Genomic DNA, 16,057 nt, shown 5'->3' with positions numbered 1-16,057 from the left:
GGCCGATTTGCACAAATCATACCTCTGCAGATTCCCACGGTTGTCCTCTTTTCCGAAATGCATGGGGTTCCCTGTTTTCCTTGGTGGCTTGGACACCCAAGGCCCATATCTGTATGTTGTGCTTGTCTGGAGAAAGTGTCAAATTCAGGTGTCGAAACAGACTTGGGGTTACCTGTGTTTTAGGCTTTCCCCTTGGCGCCCAGGTAGGTGCACCCACACATGTGAGGTATCGTTTTCATCGGGACACCTGTGGAAATGCGGGACAGTAGGCCATGTTTTGTTGGCGGCGCGTTTCGATAGGTGCGCCGAGTGAAATATGCCGAAAGTGTGTTCTTTTTCCCACATTTTGGATTTTGCAGGGGTGTCTGGGTAATAAATTCTGGGCCGATTTGCGCAAATCATACCTCTGCAGGTTCCTACGGGTGTCCTCTTTTTGGAAATGCATGGGATTGCCTGTTTTCCTTGGTGGCTTGGACACTTAAGGCCCATATCTGTATGTTGTGCTTGTCTGGAGAAAGTGTCAAATTGAGGTGTCGAAACAGACTTGGGGTTACCTGTGTTTCAGGCATTCCCCTTGGCGCCCAGGTAGGTGTACCCACACATGTAAGGTACCGTTTTCATCGGGACACCTGTGGGAATGGGGGACGGTAGGCCATGTGTTGTTGGCGGCGTGTTTCAATGGGTGCGCCGAGTGAAATATGCGGAAAATGCGTTTTTTTTCCCACATTTCAGAATTTGCGGGTGTGTCTGGGTAATACATTCTGGGCTGATTTGTGTAAAATAATACCTCTGCGGATTCCCACGGGTGTCCTCTTTTCGGAAATGCATCAGGTTCCCTGTTTTCCTTGGTGGCTTGGACACCCGAGGCCCATATCTGTATGTTGTGCTTGTCTAGAGAAAGTGTCTAATTCAGGTGTGGAAACAGACTTGGGGTTACCTGTGTTTTAGGCTTTCCCCTTGGCGCCCAGGTAGGTGCACCCACATAAGTGAGGTATCGTTTTCATCGGGACACCTGTGGAAACGCGGGACAGTAGGCCATGTTTTGTTGGCGCTTTTCGATAGGTGCGCCGAGTGAAATATGCGGAAAGTGCGTTCTTTTTCCCACATTTCGGATTTTGCAGGGGAGTCTGGGTAATACATTCTGGGCCGATTTGCACAAATCATACCTCTGCAGATTCCCACAGTTGTCCTCTTTTCCGAAATGCATGGGGTTCTCTGTTTTCCTTGGTGGCTTGGACACCCGAGGCCCATATCTGTATGTTGTGCTTGTCTGGAGAAAGTGTCAAATTCAGGTGTCGAAACACACTTGGGGTTACCTGTGTTTTAGGCTTTCCCCTTGGCGCCCAGGTAGGTGCACCCACACATGTGAGGTATCGTTTTCATCAGGACACCTGTGGGAACGGGGGACGGTAGGCCATGTGTTCTTGGCGGCGTGTTTCGATAGGTGCGCCGAGTGAAATATGCGGAAAGTGCGTTCTTTTTCCCACATTTTGGATTTTGCAGGGGTGTCTGGGTAATAAATTCTGGGCCGATTTGCGCAAATCATACCTCTGCAGGTTCCCACGGGTGTCCTCTTTTTGGAAATGCATGGGGTTCCCTGTTTTCCTTGGTGGCTTGGACACCCGAGGCCCATATCTGTATGTTGTGCTTGTCTGGAGAAAGTGTCAAATTCAGGTGTCGAAACAGACTTGGGGTTACCTGTGTTTTAGGCTTTCCCCTTGGCGCCCAGGTAGGTGCACCCACACATGTGAGGTATCGTTTTCATCGGGACACCTGTGGAAACGCGGGACAGTAGGCCATGTTTTGTTGGCGGCGTGTTTCGATAGGTGCGCCGAGTGAAATATGCCGAAAGTGCGTTCTTTTTCCCACATTTTGGATTTTGCAGGGGTGTCTGGGTAATAAATTCTGGACCGATTTGCGCAAATCATACCTCTGCAGGTTCCCACGGGTGTCCTCTTTTTGGAAATGCATGGGGTTCCCTGTTTTCCTTGGTGGCTTGGTGTTAGGCAGAAACCTGTGCAGTTCCCTTGGGGAACACTGCAAAAGATTTAAGACTACAGGTATAGCAGTAAACCCACTTGGTAGCAGTCTGCACCACCCAGATTTACCTGGTAGCTGTGGCTGAGCAGTCAGACTTCCCTCAAGAAGAGTTAGGCAGTATGCAAAGTATACACAATATGTACTCAGACACAATAGCACAAGCAAATACTGACCAGAGCTTGGTTTCAAAAGTATATAGTTATTTATTTTCAAGAACACACAAGTTGAAAACACTCTAGCAAAGTATAGTAAAAACACTTCAAACACAGTTATAATGAAAGCAGTTTCAACCCTTACTCCTATCTAGCCAACTCTAAGTTAACACCACATAATTAAAACAGAGGTGAGTGCTTAACGTTAGATGACACTCTAGTAGGTACAAGGAAGGGATAAAAAAGAAACAGAAATGGGTTAAACACACCACTCTAAGGTCCAGAACACTTGCAATAGGCTCAAAGAAGCACAAAGTCACAGGTGAGCAAAAGTCACTAGGCAGGGCCCACTCTTAGAGTAGCCGGAGCGAAAATGTGCCCAAGATCACACTGTTATTAGGGATTCAAAGTCTTGCAAAGAGTTAGAAAGAGGTTAGAGTGGATTAGAAAGTTTAGCCAGGGTGTCCCAGGCACTCCCAGGTTCGAAAGCCGGGGGCTAAATCTACCCCGTACAGTCGGTGGCAAGGGAAGCCAGGCGGAACACGGTACCTTAAGCGGAAAGGGTCCTCCAGCGGTGGCAGTTGTTCCAGGCAGTGGCAGCAAGGCTCGACGTCGGTCAGGGGAGAAGGAGTTCTCGCTGAAGAGCAGAAGAAGAAGGTCGTTGCACTGCCCGGGAAGAAACCAGCCGCGGAGTCCTCCGGTTAAAGGGTTGTACCGACTTTCGTGGTTGGGGGTAAAAGTGGTGGGGTTCCGGTTGCCGGGGTGCTTGGCACTGGCAAGGCGGCCACGAGATACCTCGAGAAGCGAAAAGAAGGCGAAAACTGGTTGTCCCCACCAGTCAAGGGAAGGAGCCACTCCGTTAAGAGTTCTCCTCGGTCGTCGGGAAAAGTGGTGAGACGGTTCAGCAGGGCTCCACCGGGTGGTGTCGTCGAAGCAGGTCGGCTCAGCTCTTCCCTCGTCGGATTCTTGGTCCTGTGGCGACTTCTGAAGTCCCAGTCCCCAAAGCCCTGCTTTTATGCAGCAAACCCCCATTCACCCAGCCTAGCTGTCACTCCAACATGCTAAGTGGTGAGCCGGTCGGCTCACCACTTGGGCCAATCAGGACGGAGTGCGACTTGAGTTACCAAGGTAACTCAGTCCAGGGTGCCTAAATCCCCCTCCACCCCTCCTAAGTACCCCAGACAGAGTGGCACCACTTTGGAGGGCTTCTGTGGAGAAGCCCGCCAAAAGTGGAACAAAGGGCTCCACTTTGGGTCAGAGTTACAGAGGCGAACGCCAACGCCATTTTAGAATCAAGTTTTGGCAAAAAGTCCCAACCGGAGTTATAATAATAAATATATAAACCGGCGGTATGTTTAAGGCTACCGTAAATAAATAATTAAATGTGTTAGCCTAAAACAATGGGAAATCCCATAGGGAAATATTCGCGGTCGAATATAAAAAGTAGTTTCCACTGCCACCAGCCAAAACTCGATCAGGGGGGATGGAGACGTGCCCCCTCGACTAACAGACCCTGGGGCAATCGAATTGCCCCAGCCAGTACGTCCACAATATGATGGTTTGTACTGGTTCTGTTCAGGATTCAAGACTAGCAAAGTCTTTGGTGACTTTACATGCCCTGGGAGACAGTAGTCAGTCCCAGGGTATGGAGTCTATGTTGGGGAGTCCCTAGGACACCCCTGGGTCACGGCACAGAGGGTGCTGTGTAACCCACATCACAAAAATACATGAGGCCCTATGGAGTAAAAGACCCCATAGCCCATTCAACACAAGGTTTAACCAAGAAAACACACTTCAACATGTCCAAGAGTGAGGGTAAAAGAGTCTCACTCTTGGCAGGAGAAAAAAAGAAACCCCAGAAATCCAGCAAAGCTGCTGGGGGACTCACTAGGTAGGGAAATTCAGCCTAAACAGAGAATTCTCCCTAACACTCGCCCCCCCCAGACTAAGGGACAGGAGGATTTAATCCACTCCTGGATGAACCTCATACCTCTAGTCGATGATATACATCCTAGAGAGTCCATCAGCATTTTGATGGTGACACCCTGACCTGTGCTCAATGGTGAAATCAAACCCTTGCAGGCAGATTGACCATCTCAATAGTTTTGGATTTTCCCCTTTCATTTGCATTAACCATCTCAAGGGTTGGTGGTCAGTCTGAATAACAAAAGTAGAACCATACAAGTATGGCCTAAACTTCTTCAGTGCCCACACAATAGCAAAGCATTCTCTTTCGATAGTTGCCCACCTTGTCTCAGGATCCTTCAGTTTCCTACTGATGAAGCAAATGGGGTGCTCCCTACCCTTCTCATCCAGTTGGCTTAGAACTGCACCTATACCTACATTGGAAGCATCAGTTTGTACAATGAAAGGTTGGTGGTAGTCAGGAGCTCTCAATACTGGAGCTTGGCAAAGAGCTCTCTTCAGTTTTTCAAAGGCCTGATTGCACTCCTCATTCCATTTTACCTTTTTTGGGAACTTGGGAGAGGAGATTACATTCAGTGGAGAAGCTATGGTCCCATAGTTCTCAATGAAATTCCTGTAATATCCAGTGAGGCCTAGAAAAGCTCTCACTTGGGTTTGAGTAGTTGGTGTTATCCAATTTTGCACAGCTTCAATCTTGCTGGGCAAAGGCCTTATTTCTCCACCTCCTACCTCATGTCCAAGGTAGACCACTTTACTTTGACCAATCTGGCACTTACTGGCTTTGATTGTCAAATGGGCCTGTTCCAGAGCCTGCAACACACGTCCTAGGTGGTTCACATGTTCTTCCCAGGAGTGGCTGAAGACTGCAATGTCATCCAAGTATGCCATGCAGAAATCTTCCATCCCAGCCAGAACTTGGTTCACCATCCTTTGGAATGTGGCAGGTGCATTTTTTAGTCCAAAAGGCATGACCTTAAACTGGTACAAGCCAACTGGGGTTGAAAATGCAGTTTTCTCCTTGGCATGGTCTGTCAGGGCTATTTGCCAATAGCCTGACGTCAGGTCAAATGTGCTGAGGTACTTGGCTGCACCAAGTTTATCCACCAACTCATCTGTCCTGGGCAAAGGGTGGGCATCAGTCTTGGTGACTGCATTTAGAGCTCTATAGTCCACACAGAATCTCAAGTCTTTGGATCCTGCCTTTGGTACTAACACAACTGGGCTAGACCATGGACTAGTAGAGGGCTCTATTACCCCGAGATCAAGCATCTTCTTGACCTCTCCTTTGATGTGGGCTCTGATATGTTCTGACATTCTGTATCCTCTGCTTTTGACTGGCAGACAGTCACCAGTGAGTATCTCATGCTGGCCCCAAGGGGTCAAGCCTGGTGACAGTGAGAACAGGGAGGCAAACTGATTTAACATAGATTTGCACTCCTCTTGTTGCTCAGGTGTCAGGTCTGAAGAGAGGTTGACTCCTTCAACTTTTTCATCTAAAGGCACACCTCTGAGGAGATCAGGGAGAGATTCACTCTCTTCTTCCTCTGCAGCTGAAGCTAGAAGCAAGGCTCCTACATCAGGTCTGGAGATGTATGCTTTTAGTCGGTTGGTGTGGAAGACTCTAGGAGCTTCCCTGGGTCTGCCCAGATCCACCAGATAGTTGACCTCTCCAAGTTTTCCCACAATCTTGAAGGGTCCCATCCATTTGTCTTGCAAGGCCCTCTGCCTTGTTGGGAGCATAACTAGAACTAGCTGGTCTTGAGTAAACTCAACCATGTTAGCCTTCTGGTCGTGCCAATGTTTGACCAGAGCTTGACCAGCTTTCAAGTTGTCACTTGCTTCTGCCATCATGTGTGACATTCTCCTCCGGAGACCTATCACATAGTCAGTCACTCTGACTGGCTTGAGGGGAGGAGCACCTTCCAATCCCTCCTTAATCAGGGCCAATGGACCTCTGACTGGATGGCCATAGAGAAGCTCAAAGGGAGAATAACCTACTCCCTCCTGAGGGACTTCTCTATAAGCAAAGAGAAGGCATGGCAGTAGAAGGTCCCACTTTTTCTTAAGGGGTTCTTCTAAAGCACCTATCATGCTCTTCATGGTTCTGTTAAACCTTTCAACCAACCCGTTTGTCTGAGGGTGGTATGCGGTTGAGAACTTGTAGGTAACTCCACAGGTTTTCCACATGGCTTTCATGTAGTGGGACATAAAGTTTGACCCCCTGTCAGAGATTACCTCCTTAGGAAACCCAACCCTGGTAAAAATACCAAGGAGGGCCTTAGCCACAGCCGGAGCTGTAACAGTCCTCATAGGAATTGCCTCAGGGTACCTAGTAGCATGGTCTACTACAACAAGGATAAACCTGTTGCCTGAGGAGGTTGGGGGATCAAGGGGACCAACAATGTCAATCCCTACCCTCTCAAATGGGACTCCCACAACTGGGAGAGGCACTAAAGGTGCCACATTCTTGGAACCAACCTTACCAGAAGTCTGGCAGGTATGGCAGCTCTTACAATATCTATCTACTTCAGCCCCCATCTTTGGCCAATAAAAGTAGAGTGAGAGCCTTTCCTTGGTCTTCTTGAAACTCAAGTGACCAGCCAAAGGTATCTCATGGGCTAGTTGTAAGAACTGTTGTCTGTTCTCTTGTGGGACTACAAGGCGTTTGTAGTCTCCAGGTTCAGACTCAGTGGGTTCACTGTAGAAGAGGCCATCTTCCCAGTGCAACCTATACTTCCCAGGCTCTTGCCCATCAGCTTGAGAAGCTGCCTGGTGGCGGAGACCTTCCAGAGTTGGACATTCTCTTTGCCCCTTACGAAAAGCTGCCCTGCTAGGCCCCCCTTCTGCCAGTAAAGACTGTAGCTCAGGATGGTCCTCAGGGTCCAAATCTCCAATAAGGTTGGGGCCTCCTTCTAGCTCTTCCTCAGAGTCTAGCTCAACCACACAGGGTTGTACCTCCCTCTCAGCCTCAGCTGGAGGTGGAGTTACAGGTGTAACTTTGGACAACCTAGGGGAAGTCCTTGTTGGAAGCACTGGAGTGCTTGCTGCTGGCTTTTTCCTAGGAGTCTTGGGTTGCCCCTTTGCTCCTGATCTGGTAGTTACTGCAGTAAGTTGCTCCAGTGGGAGAGGAGTGATTTCTGTCATCATCTCATGAGATAACCCTCTCAGGCTTTTCTCCCTTGCAGGTTTTGTGAGTTCCTGTAACCTTTTGCTAGGGGGTCTGGGGGTGTGAGATACAACTCCAAGAGCTTTGAGGTCATTACCCAACAGAACCCTACCTGGCACTTCACATTGTACACTGACAGGTATTTTTACAGCCATATCATTACATTGGATGAGAACTGGTAACTGGGGACACATCTGCACAGGCCCACCAGTTAACTTGGTGAGGCATTTGGGTGCCTTAGTAACATCCTCTGCCTTGAAAAATGATTCATCCACCACAGTTATGCTGGCTCCAGTGTCCCTAATGGCAGGAGTCTCCTGACCATTCACCTGGACACTGTCCTTATAATACTCTTTAGTATTATCTGGGATAGAGTTATAGACATCTAAATTCTGTTGTTCCCACAACCCCAGAGAGACTAAAGAAACACTAGCTGAGACTCCAGTGGGTTCATCAGCTAGTAATAGAAAGTTTCCACTTGCCATATGTACTTCCTCTTCTGGAGCGAAGACTAAGGAGGCAAGCTGGACCCCTGAAGGTTTACCCTTACATCTGGGATCTCCTTTCACATGGTCAGTAGCCTTACAAACAAAGCATGAGCCAAAGGCTCGCTGGAATGGAGGCTTGTTCTGACCTCCTTCTGGTCGGGGACCAGGAGGAACACTAGCCTGATTTGGTTTCCCTTGTGGCTTACCCTTATAGTTTTGTTTGGGGCCCTCTTTGGAATTTGTAGTATTAGAATTCTCTTTGGAGTCCTTTTTAGGCTGTTTCTCCCCATCCTTCTTCTGAGTTACCCCAGAATCCTTGTGAGTGGCCCTGTTGGAAACCCACAAGTCAGCAGCCTTAGCTAGTTTCCGGGAATCCAATTCCCTGGAATCAGCCAAGTGTTGTCTGAGCTCAGGAGAGCAGGCATCATAAATAGTCTCCAACATAAACAAATTCTTCATACCTTCATAAGTGTTCACCTTGTAACCCTTAATCCATCCCTCTAAGTTTTTCAAACATTCACTCACCCAGGTAGCCCAAGGGGTACCATCATGCTTTTTGAGGCTCCTAAACCTCTTAAGATACTGGGAAGGGGTCTTCCCAAACCTAGCTATCAAAGCTAGTTTCACACATTCATAGTCCTTCCTATCCTCCTCCCCCATCTCCATTACCACATCAGTTGCAACAGGGGGGAGCCTAGAGAACAACCAGGTGAGTAAGTCATTTCCTGTGATGTTCTGGAGCCCATGATTATATTCAAACAGAGACAACCAATCCAACACATCCAACTTAGGCTCATACATACCAATCAATTCTTTAGGCATCCGGGGTCTTTTAGGACTGGAACTTCTAGAGGAGCCAGAGAGAGAAACATTCTCAACAGATAATTTCTTCATTTCTAAGTCATACTTGAGCTCCATTTCCCTTAGCCTTAGTTCTTTGTCAGTTTGAGCATTAAGTTTCTTATACTCCAATTCTAGCTTCATTTTCTCCAGTTCAAAGTACTGAGGACTAAATGTGGGACCTGGTAAAGGTCCAGTAGGTACAGCAGGTAGAGTAGGCAGAGGCCTAGGGGGGACAGTTACAACAGCCTCACCCTCCTCTTCTGACTCTTCCTCAGAATCATCAACATTTTGCTCCATGTTAACTTCAATACTGTCATCTACAGTTGCTGGAGTGGTAGGTTCCTCTGAACCATCACCCAGACTTTGGTTAGCTAACAATCTTTCAATCAGCTCCATTTTCTTGCCCTTAGTCAGGAGATCCTTATGTTTACAGAGCACTCTTAAACAATCAGCAGTTTTGGCTGCAAGGGACTCTTGACTATAGCTTTCTATAACTGACATGTTAGAGGATTACTTTTACAGTGCTAAGCTTTGTGGTTAGTTGCACTAAGGTATCTAAAGCACAATAAAATGTATACTCAATACAAATCCCACCGCTGCCACCAGTGTTAGGCAGAAACCTGTGCAGTTCCCTTGGGGAACACTGCAAAAGATTTAAGACTACAGGTATAGCAGTAAACCCACTTGGTAGCAGTCTGCACCACCCGGATTTACCTGGTAGCTGTGGCTGAGCAGTCAGACTTCCCTCAAGAAGAGTTAGGCAGTATGCAAAGTATACACAATATGTACTCAGACACAATAGCACAAGCAAATACTGACCAGAGCTTGGTTTCAAAAGTATATAGTTATTTATTTTCAAGAACACACAAGTTGAAAACACTCTAGCAAAGTATAGTAAAAACACTTCAAACACAGTTATAATGAAAGCAGTTTCAACCCTTACTCCTATCTAGCCAACTCTAAGTTAACACCACATAATTAAAACAGAGGTGAGTGCTTAACGTTAGATGACACTCTAGTAGGTACAAGGAAGGGATAAAAAAGAAACAGAAATGGGTTAAACACACCACTCTAAGGTCCAGAACACTTGCAATAGGCTCAAAGAAGCACAAAGTCACAGGTGAGCAAAAGTCACTAGGCAGGGCCCACTCTTAGAGTAGCCGGAGCGAAAATGTGCCCAAGATCACACTGTTATTAGGGATTCAAAGTCTTGCAAAGAGTTAGAAAGAGGTTAGAGTGGATTAGAAAGTTTAGCCAGGGTGTCCCAGGCACTCCCACGTTCGAAAGCCGGGGGCTAAATCTACCCCGTACAGTCGGTGGCAAGGGAAGCCAGGCGGAACACGGTACCTTAAGCGGAAAGGGTCCTCCAGCGGTGGCAGTTGTTCCAGGCAGTGGCAGCAAGGCTCGACGTCGGTCAGGGGAGAAGGAGTTCTCGCTGAAGAGCAGAAGAAGAAGGTCGTTGCACTGCCCGGGAAGAAACCAGCCGCGGAGTCCTCCGGTTAAAGGGTTGTACCGACTTTCGTGGTTGGGGGTAAAAGTGGTGGGGTTCCGGTTGCCGGGGTGCTTGGCACTGGCAAGGCGGCCACGAGATACCTCGAGAAGCGAAAAGAAGGCGAAAACTGGTTGTCCCCACCAGTCAAGGGAAGGAGCCACTCCGTTAAGAGTTCTCCTCGGTCGTCGGGAAAAGTGGTGAGACGGTTCAGCAGGGCTCCACCGGGTGGTGTCGTCGAAGCAGGTCGGCTCAGCTCTTCCCTCGTCGGATTCTTGGTCCTGTGGCGACTTCTGAAGTCCCAGTCCCCAAAGCCCTGCTTTTATGCAGCAAACCCAGAATTCACCCAGCCTAGCTGTCACTCAAACATGCTAAGTGGTGAGCCGGTCGGCTCACCACTTGGGCCAATCAGGACGGAGTGCGACTTGAGTTACCAAGGTAACTCAGTCCAGGGTGCCTAAATCCCCCTCCACCCCTCCTAAGTACCCCAGACAGAGTGGCACCACTTTGGAGGGCTTCTGTGGAGAAGCCCGCCAAAAGTGGAACAAAGGGCTCCACTTTGGGTCAGAGTTACAGAGGCGAACGCCAACGCCATTTTAGAATCAAGTTTTGGCAAAAAGTCCCAACCGGAGTTATAATAATAAATATATAAACCAGCGGTATGTTTAAGGCTACCGTAAATAAATAATTAAATGTGTTAGCCTAAAACAATGGGAAATCCCATAGGGAAATATTCGCGGTCGAATATAAAAAGTAGTTTCCACTGCCACCAGCCAAAACTCGATCAGGGGGGACGGAGACGTGCCCCCTCGACTAACAGACCCTGGGGCAATCGAATTGCCCCAGCCAGTACGTCCACAATATGATGGTTTGTACTGGTTCTGTTCAGGATTCAAGACTAGCAAAGTCTTTGGTGACTTTACATGCCCTGGGAGACAGTAGTCAGTCCCAGGGTATGGAGTCTATGTTGGGGAGTCCCTAGGACACCCCTGGGTCACGGCACAGAGGGTGCTGTGTAACCCACATCACAAAAATACATGAGGCCCTATGGAGTAAAAGACCCCATAGCCCATTCAACACAAGGTTTAACCAAGAAAACACACTTCAACATGTCCAAGAGTGAGGGTAAAAGAGTCTCACTCTTGGCAGGAGAAAAAAAGAAACCCCAGAAATCCAGCAAAGCTGCTGGGGGACTCACTAGGTAGGGAAATTCAGCCTAAACAGAGAATTCTCCCTAACACTTGGACACCCGAGGCCCATATCTGTATGTTGTGCTTGTCTGGAGAAAGTGTCAAATTCAGGTGTCGAAACAGACTTGGGGTTACCTGTGTTTTAGGCTTTCCCCTTGGCGCCCAGGGAGGTGCACCCACACATGTAAGGTACCGTTTTCATCGGGACACCTGTGGGAATGCGGGACGGTAGGCCATGTGTTGTTGGCGGCGTGTTTCAATGGGTGCGCCGAGTGAAATGTGCGGAAAATGCGTTTTTTTTCCCACATTTCAGAATTTGCAGGTGTGTCTGGGTAATACATTCTGGGCTTATTTGGGCAAATAATACCTCTGCGGATTCTCACGGGTGTCCTCTTTTCGGAAATGCATCAGGTTCCCTGTTTTCCTTGGTGGCTTGTACAACCGAGGCCCATATCGGTATGTTGTGCTTGTCTGGAGAAAGTGTCCAATTTAGGTGTCGAAACAGACTTGGGGGTACCTGTGTTTTAGGCTTCCCCCTTGGCGCTCAGGTAGGTGCACCCACACATGTGAGGTATCGTTTTCATCTGGACTCCTGTGGGAATGCGGGACGGTAGGCCATGTGTTGTTGGCAGCGTGTTTCGATGGGTGCGCCGAGTGAAATATGCGGAAAATATGTTTTTTTTTCCCCACATTTCAGAATCTGCGGGTGTGTCTGGGTAATACATTCTGGGCTGATTTGTGTAAAATAATACCTCTGCGGATTCCCACGGGTGTCCTCTTTTCGGAAATGCATCAGGTTCCCTGTTTTCCTTGGTGGCTTGAACAACCGAGGCCCATATCGGTATCTTGTGCTTGTCTGGAGAAAGTGTCAAATTCTGGTGTCGAAACAGACTTGGGGTTACCTGTGTTTAGGCTTCCCCTTGGCACCCAGGTAGGTGCACCCACACATGTGAGGTATCGTTTTCATCAGGATACCTGTGGGAACGCGGGACGGTTAGCCATGTGTTGTTGGCAGCGTGTTTCGATGGGTGCACTGAGTGAAATGTCCGGAAAATGCATTTTTTTCCCCACATTTCGGAATTTGCAGGGGTGTCTGGGTAATAAATTCTGGGACAATTTGCGCAAATTATACCTCTGCGGATTCCCACAGGTGTCCTCCTTTCGTAAATGCATGGGGTTCCCTGTTTTCCTTGGTGGCTTGGACACCCGAGGCCCATATCTGTATGTTGTGCTTGTCTGGAGAAAGTGTCAAATTCAGGTGTGGAAACAGACTTGGGGTTACCCTTTTTTTTAACCTTTCCCCTAGGCGCCCAGGTAGGTGCACCCACACATGTGAGGTATCGTTTTCATCGGGCCACCTGTGGAAACGCGGGACAGTAGGCCATGTTTTGTTGGCGGCGTGTTTCGATAGGTGCGCCGAGTGAAATATGCGGAAAGTGCGTTCTTTTACCCACATTTCGGATTTTGCAGGGGTGCCTGGGTAATAAATTCTGGGCCGATTTGCACAAATCATACCTCTGCAGATTCCCACGGTTGTCCTCTTTTCCGAAATGCATGGGGTTCCCTGTTTTCCTTGGTGGCTTGGACACCCGAGGCCCATATCTGTATGTTGTGCTTGTCTGGAGAAAGTGTCAAATTCAGGTGTCGAAACAGACTTGGGGTTACCTGTGTTTTAGGCTTTCCCCTTGGCGCCCAGGTAGGTGCACCCACACATGTGAGGTATCGTTTTCATCGGGACACATGTGGAAACACGGGACAGTAGGCCATGTTTTGTTGGCGGCGTGTTTCGATAGGTGCGCCGAGTGAAATATGCGGAAAGTGCGTTCTTTTTCCCACATTTTGGATTTTGCAGGGGTGTCTGGGTAATAAATTCTGGGCCGATTTGCGCAAATCATACCTCTGCAGGTTCTCATGGGTGTCCTCTTTTTGGAAATGCATGGGATTGCCTGTTTTCCTTGGTGGCTTGGACACCCAAGGCCCATATCTGTATGTTGTGCTTGTCTGGAGAAAGTGTCAAATTCAGGTGTCGAAACAGACTTGGGGTTACCTGTGTTTCAGGCTTTCCCCTTGGCGCCCAGGTAGGTGTACCCACACATGTAAGGTACCATTTTCATCGGGACACCTGTGGGAATGGGGGACGGTAGGCCATGTGTTGTTGGCGGCGTGTTTCGATGGGTTGCGCCGACTGAAATATGCGGAAAATGCGTTTTTTTCCCACATTTCAGAATTTGCGGGTGTGTCTGGGTAATACATTCTGGGCTGATTTGTGTAAAATAATACCTCTGCGGATTCCCACGGGTGTCCTCTTTTCGGAAATGCATCAGGTTCCCTGTTTTCCTTGGTGGCTTGGACACCCGAGGCCCATATCTGTATGTTGTGCTTGTCTAGAATTAGTGTCTAATTCAGGTGTGGAAACAGACTTGGGGTTACCTGTGTTTTAGGCTTTCCCCTTGGCGCCCAGGTAGGTGCACCCACAAATGTGAGGTATCGTTTTCATCGGGACACCTGTGGAAACGCGGGACAGTAGGCCATGTTTTGTTGGCGCTTTTCGATAGGTGCGCCGAGTGAAATATGCGGAAAGTGCGTTCTTTTTCCCACATTTCGGATTTTGCAGGGGTGTCTGGGTAATACATTCTGGGCCGATTTGCACAAATCATACCTCTGCAGATTCCCACAGTTGTCCTCTTTTACGAAATGCATGGGGTTCCCTGTTTTCCTTGGTGGCTTGGACACCCGAGGCCCATATCTGTATGTTGTGCTTGTCTGGAGAAAGTGTCAAATTCAGGTGTCGAAACAGACTTGGGGTTACCTGTGTTTTAGGCTTTCCCCTTGGCGCCCAGGTAGGTGCACCCACACATGTGAGGTATCGTTTTCATCGGGACACCTGTGGAAACACGGGACAGTAGGCCATGTTTTGTTGGCGGCGTGTTTCGATAGGTGCGCCGAGTGAAATATGCGGAAAGTGCGTTCTTTTTCCCACATTTTGGATTTTGCAGGGGTGTCTGGGTAATAAATTCTGGGCCGATTTGCGCAAATCATACCTCTGCAGGTTCTCATGGGTGTCCTCTTTTTGGAAATGCATGGGATTGCCTGTTTTCCTTGGTGGCTTGGACACCCAAGGCCCATATCTGTATGTTGTGCTTGTCTGGAGAAAGTGTCAAATTCAGGTGTCGAAACAGACTTGGGGTTACCTGTGTTTCAGGCTTTCCCCTTGGCGCCCAGGTAGGTGTACCCACACATGTAAGGTACCATTTTCATCGGGACACCTGTGGGAATGGGGGACGGTAGGCCATGTGTTGTTGGCGGCGTGTTTCGATGGGTTGCGCCGACTGAAATATGCGGAAAATGCGTTTTTTTCCCACATTTCAGAATTTGCGGGTGTGTCTGGGTAATACATTCTGGGCTGATTTGTGTAAAATAATACCTCTGCGGATTCCCACGGGTGTCCTCTTTTCGGAAATGCATCAGGTTCCCTGTTTTCCTTGGTGGCTTGGACACCCGAGGCCCATATCTGTATGTTGTGCTTGTCTAGAATTAGTGTCTAATTCAGGTGTGGAAACAGACTTGGGGTTACCTGTGTTTTAGGCTTTCCCCTTGGCGCCCAGGTAGGTGCACCCACAAATGTGAGGTATCGTTTTCATCGGGACACCTGTGGAAACGCGGGACAGTAGGCCATGTTTTGTTGGCGCTTTTCGATAGGTGCGCCGAGTGAAATATGCGGAAAGTGCGTTCTTTTTCCCACATTTCGGATTTTGCAGGGGTGTCTGGGTAATACATTCGGGGCCGATTTGCACAAATCATACCTCTGCAGATTCCCACAGTTGTCCTCTTTTCCGAAATGCATGGGGTTCCCTGTTTTCCTTGGTGGCTTGGACACCCGAGGCCCATATCTGTATGTTGTGCTTGTCTGGAGAAAGTGTCAAATTCAGGTGTCGAAACAGACTTGGGGTTACCTGTGTTTTAGGCTTTCCCCTTGGCGCCCAGGTAGGTGCACCCACACATGTGAGGTATCGTTTTCATCAGGACACCTGTGGGAACGGGGGACGGTAGGCCATGTGTTCTTGGCGGCGTGTTTCGATAGGTGCGCCGAGTGAAATATGCGGAAAGTGCGTTCTTTTTCCCACATTTTGGATTTTGCAGGGGTGTCTGGGTAATAAATTCTGGGCCGATTTGCGCAAATCATACCTCAGCAGGTTCCCACGGGTGTCCTCTTTTTGGAAATGCATGGGGTTCCCTGTTTTCCTTGGTGGCTTGGACACCCGAGGCCCATATCTGTATGTTGTGCTTGTCTGGAAAAAGTGTCAAATTCAGGTGTCGAAACAGACTTGGGGTTACCTGTGTTTTAGGCTTTCCCCTTGGCGCCCAGGTAGGTGCACCCACACATGTGAGGTATCGTTTTCATCGGGACACCTGTGGAAACGCGGGACAGTAGGCCATGTTTTGTTGGCGGCGTGTTTCGATAGGTGCGCCGAGTGAAATATGCCGAAAGTGCGTTCTTTTTCCCACATTTTGGATTTTGCAGGGGTGTCTGGGTAATAAATTCTGGGCCGATTTGCGCAAATCATACCTCTGCAGGTTCCCACGGGTGTCCTCTTTTTGGAAATGCATGGGGTTCCCTGTTTTCCTTGGTGGCTTGGACACCCGAGGCCCATATCTGTATGTTGTGCTTGTCTGGAGAAAGTGTCAAATTCAGGTGTCGAAACAGACTTGGGGTTACCTGTGTTTTAGGCTTTCTCCTTGGCGCCCAGGTAGGTGCACCCACA

Source organism: Ambystoma mexicanum, chromosome 5q (assembly GCF_040938575.1).
Source record: "Ambystoma mexicanum isolate Mex_15411 chromosome 5q, UKY_AmexF1_1, whole genome shotgun sequence".
Taxonomy (NCBI): Eukaryota; Metazoa; Chordata; class Amphibia; order Caudata; family Ambystomatidae; genus Ambystoma; species Ambystoma mexicanum.
Note: the sequence above shows the minus strand (reverse complement) of the source record.